This window comes from Nycticebus coucang, chromosome 23 (genome assembly GCF_027406575.1).
Source record: "Nycticebus coucang isolate mNycCou1 chromosome 23, mNycCou1.pri, whole genome shotgun sequence".
In the NCBI taxonomy this organism is placed as follows: domain Eukaryota; kingdom Metazoa; phylum Chordata; class Mammalia; order Primates; family Lorisidae; genus Nycticebus; species Nycticebus coucang.
The window spans coordinates 19,015,115-19,020,519 of NC_069802.1; the positions used below are offsets into that span (position 1 = coordinate 19,015,115).

The 5,405-nt window shown below is 37.7% G+C and overlaps 1 non-coding gene across 1 annotated transcript; it reads right to left on the reverse strand.

Moving 5' to 3' along the window:
* Window positions 1-5,067: 5,067 nt before the first annotated feature.
* On the reverse strand, window positions 5,068-5,174 carry LOC128576191 (U6 spliceosomal RNA). The gene has a single exon (XR_008377296.1). It is a non-coding gene; the product is annotated as a U6 spliceosomal RNA (small nuclear RNA).
* Between the last annotated feature and the right edge of the window lie 231 nt (window positions 5,175-5,405).

Consider the following 5,405-nt stretch of genomic DNA (forward strand, 5'->3'; position numbering starts at 1 on the left):
AAGGTGACCATAGTGATATTCAGCTTTCAGGTCTGTTGCACCTTTCCTAGGACTACTTCACAAACTTAATTATCAGACCTCTTATTCCCCATGTTTTGTTGACAAAAATTCCCAAAACAAGTAACTGTTCATAGCAAAGAAAATATTCTGTTATGACTCAAATGAAGCGTAAATCCTGCATTGAGTCAGTAGTAGCAGTTGATTCATCCAAAGTGATCAAATAATATATATTTTTCTTTTGAAATTATTCTGTTAAGTTGAAGGCTAATTCATGCTGCCAATGCATTATGGTTCTTGAATGAGACAGTTGTTTGTACTTTGAACGATTATCTGGGTCTAAGCATGCTACAATTTTTTTTTTTTTTTGTAGAGACGGAGTCTCACTTTATGGCCCTCGGTAGAGTGCCGTGGCCTCACACAGCTCACAGCAACCTCCAACTCCTGGGCTTAAGCGATTCTCTTGCCTCAGCCTCCCAAGTAGCTGAGACTACAGGCGCCCGCCACAACGCCCGACTATTTTTTTGGTTGCAGTTTGGCCGGGGCCGGGTTTGAACCCGCCACCCTTAGTATATGGGGTCGGCGCCTTACCGACTGAGCCACAGGCTCTGCCCAGCATGCTACAATTTTGACAAGGCATTTTTTCATAATTTCTATATGGCTGAAAGGCTTCCCTATTCCCACAAGTATATAAGTTATTTAAAAATTGCCTCAGTGGCATTATTTTCGGGTCTTATTGCTGCTTTTAAGAATTGTCTTTCATTTTGCTTTTCATCTTTTAATTTCTATGATACAACTGTTTGTATGTCTCCTTATAATCTAAAATATTTGTGGTGCTTATGCTGATTAGTATTGAGTTTGTTTAATGTTGATATTACAAAGCAAGTAAATCATCTTATCTTCAGCAGAAACTACTATATTTTCTTCCTTTGATGTTCTTTGTCTTTGACTGGATGGGGTGCTAAGCAGATAAAATTAAAAAGTACTGTTGAGCAGGCAGCACATGTGGCTCAAAGGAGTAGGGTGCCGGCCCCATACACTGGAGGTGGCGGGTTCAAACCCAGTCCCTGGCCAAAAACAATAGTACTGTTGAGCTGTGCAACTATTCATAGATTCCACTTCTAACAGAAACACAGTGTGCCATTTTCAAAAGCTAGTAACAGACTAGACTGCTCAATCCCATAAACTCTCAGAAGCAGGCTTGTGCAGTAATGGCAACAGTCAGGCAGGGAAAATTAGAACAAAATCAGGAGATGTCAATTTAGTTCACCTGGTTCACTAATATCCTAATTGTGGCAATTGATCTCAGAGGATTATTTTGTTGAAATTTAATTTATTGTTTGGTAATTTAAACATGTTCACTTTATTTTATTTATTTATTTTTATTTTATGTTCACTTTTATTTTTAGTTTATTATTTTAAAAGAACCAGGTTATATTGATTGCTTATGTCAGATAAAGACCCTCCTATAATAGTGTTCCAGCCTCCAAAATTATAACACCCCCCCCCCACTATTATGGGAAGGTTGCAATGATCCCCCCACACTTCCCTCCTTCCCTTTCTCTGCTCTCCCCATCCCACAACCCCCACCGTGTGCTAAGTCATTAACTGTTCTCATATCAGAATTGAGTACATAGGAGAAGAACCACACCTTTCTCCACTCACAAAAATTAATTCAAGGGCAGTGCCTGTGGCTCAAGGAGTAGAGCACCAGCCTCACATACCGGAGGTGGTGGGTTCAAACCCAGTCCTGGTCAAAAACTGCAAAACAAAATAAAAAAATTAATTCAAGATGGATAAAAGGCCAAAATTCAGGCATGAAATAATAAATGTCCTCAAAGAAAGGGTAGGGAAAACACTTGAATATGTTCACTTTAAAAATAAAATGAAAATGAAAGGATTTTTTCTGTAAAATTTGGGTTCAGTCAAAAGGTTGGATGTAGGGTCGCATTTGACCTTAAGGCTACAGGTTCCCACCCTGGTCAAGTTGATATTTACATCTCCATCCACCTGACTTCTTCATGCTTTTATCAATTGTTTCTATTTGTGTGAGTAGACAAGGAATCTTCTTTTAGAGTCTCTAAATTCAAAATATCATGGAATGTCACAATTTAGGAACTTAATCCCCCTTTTCCTAATGTGGGGAGAAGGGCTAGTTTTCAATGTATATGAGGATTTAGTCTCAGCACAATTGTATGGGTCAAATGAAAAGCATTAAAAACCTGGTTATGTTTTTATATGTTCTTCACTACAGCATAAAAGACCACCCGGAAATTATATAGTTCCACCCAGTTTCTGTACCTTCAGGATATGAATAGCCATGATGAACCACCATTTCTGTCTTGATGATAACATGAAAGTCATTGAGTAGAAGAGGCCTTGGGTTGAGACTTTCTGACCCCCAAATTACACTCTAGAAGAAATTAACTTCAATAAGATCAAATATATTATGAAGGAAATTAATAGAATGAAAGAAATCTTTTCGCAGGTGTCAAATGGAATAAATCAAATGTTTTAATTACTGACAAAATTATGTCCTAGATTAGAAGGTCAGAGTCTTTTGTATTTTATTCTTCTCTAAAGTTAGCTTTTCCCAATTTTAGTGAGATTGATTAAAAATTCCTTTTTAAAATCCCACATGTCCTGAAACAGTTTATCCTTAAAATCAAGTACCATTTCAAGAGTGTTTGTGTCATGGAAATGATTATAAAGTTGCCGCTCTTCTTGTATTTTATAAAACTCTCAACCTCTGCTATTTAAATTACCTAGCTAATTAGGTCTCTACTGAAAAAGTGTGTAAACACACTCATTTTTAACTTTAAAAATAATTTCTAACACTCCTGGGTGCTGTTAAAAATACAGCTAATAAAAAGATTGCTTAAGCTTTGTGAGGAGAAAGCATTTAATCAGAGATCTCTAAAGAAATCCTCTGGATAGAAAGACTGAACTGAGCACGCTAATGTGAAAATATTGTAATCCCAATGCATCTGAATGGAGAATTTAGTCCTTTAACTTAAAAGGTGGTAAGTGGTGCTTGTATCATTACATTAGTCACATTAATCATCACGTTTTCATACAGAGAAATATAGTTAAGCACAGCAGCTGGTTAAATCATTAGGGATAATGACTTGCATAGCATTCTAAGAATGTGAAATAGTTTTTCTATTACAAAATTAAGGTGAATTCTGTGTACCGACCATGCTTGTAGAGACAGCCTGGGAAACAAAAACTCACAATGCATTCACCGTGCTTCTCCTTCCCTTCCCCAAGTACATCACCATGCTGTTCTATAAAGACACAATGGGAGCCAATAATTTATAACGGCCCAGCACACAAGCCCCTTAACTTTAACATATAAGCTACCACTTTATGAAAAAAAAATCTATATGGTCGTTACGTTTTACTCAGCATATTCTGATTGCAGTGGAAATAATTGTCTTGAAGTTTTATATTTTTTATTTTGAGAATGTTTGGAGGTGTAATAAGCTTAACGAAAAAATTATCTTATAAGACAAAGGTTTTTAAAACTTTAGAAATTCTCCAACTCTAAACTCTCGATGAGTGTTTTCATCTATGTTTCAACTTCAGTCTGACCACAGAATTGGCTGGGATTCACCAGGACCAATTTCAGAAAGGTGCAGGAAACCAAAAATCTTGACTAGGAAACTACAGAAAGGTAAAACACAACATGTATTTTTAAAACTCTGCTGGATCCTAATATTCCCTTCAATAGCAGGCAAAGCCAATATCTCTGAGAAAAAACTGCTGTACTTAATGATAACACCACCCCCGTTAAAATCTAAATGCCTCTTGTACATCAGCAATCTTCTCTCAATAATCAGAGGCTGAGTGGGAGTAACGGGTCTGCTCAGCTCTTCCCATGATTATTCCAACATTCATGTGATGTGAGGGTCTCCCAGAAACCGAGGAAATTGTGCAAGCTCAGCAATTAAATACAACCTTCAAATCAAGGAGCATGTGTCTGCTTTAAACACTAAGATCTGGAACGAACGCTATTGATTATTTGAGTTATTTCAATAGGACTAGACTATTGAATTATATCTGAAGAGGAGATTGCCAATTCAGAGATTAAATGACCAGGTAGATTCTAGGGAAAGATAAAGAGTCAAGAGTGTCAGTTTTGGGGAAACCAAGAATATGAGAAGAAAAGGGTAGTTAAGAATAATTTCCCTCATTCGCATTGATCTTACCACTAGTTTCTCTCTAAACAACAGTAAAACACTCCAAGCTGAATCTGCTCCACTGAGAATTGGGGTAGTAAACTGCATAGCTATTTTGCCTGCTTAGCTAAAGGGTTAAGGGCAGTATAAGATCTAGAGTTGTGGATATATGTAATGTGGTGGTTTAACTGTCCTAAGATCCCAGTTCATCTCCTATCCCTCCAGTATCTTGGCATCTCAAAGTGATCTCATATTCTGGCTTGCCCATGTGATGTGTTTTAGCTAGTGAGATGTTAGCAAATGTAATGCAAACAAAGGCTTGAACAAATTCATGTTCTGTGTCTTGCTTCTTGGCCTTCGCTGTTTGCCCATGCTGGCTTGCTAGCAAATGAGAGACGTGTGGCTCACTCAACCACATTACCCTAGAAAACAGCTGACTGCCAGATCAGAGAGTGAGCCCAGCTGAGATCCAAAGAACTGCCAAGCACAGATGAAATTGCCATCCTTCAGATTCATGAGCTACCTGAGGGCTTATTGTTTTAAACAACTAAGATTTGGGATAGCTCGATGTATGGCTATTTTATAAGAGATAGCAAATACAGTGGGCATCCTGCAAGGGGGCCGGTGACATGTTTTATACCATAAATTCGGAATTAACAGCTATTGATACGTAGCAGAATGACCTGGAAAGCTTGTAAAAGTATACTCAGATCCCTCTCTGAGCTATAAATTACTTCTTCTAGGGACAAGAGATACGTTTTGTCTAAGAATCTACCTCTCACTAAATATTGAGACCAACTAATTTAAACCTACCATCCTAACAATTGGAAGGGGATATTTCTAGAATGAATATACACATTTTTTTCACTATCTTAATCTGTCAATAAAACCAATTACGTTCTATGTCACGAATTTGCGCGTCATCCTTGTGCAGGGGCCATGCTAATCTTCTCTGTATCATTCCAATTTTAGTACATGTGCCACCGAAGCGAGCACAACATTCTATGTCATACACCCCTAGATCATAAAATCTTTTCCTAAATGTAAGACACTGGTCATGCAGGCCATAGCCTGAAAAGCGAGAGCATCGTAATGGACCTAAAATACCTCTTTGGAAAAATGTCACCAGGGGAAACACACTGAGTGGTCATTTCCATCATCTTGATAAAGGTAAAAAGATGACAGGATGTGAATATATTGAATCAGCTCTCTAAGACTGCCACAAGC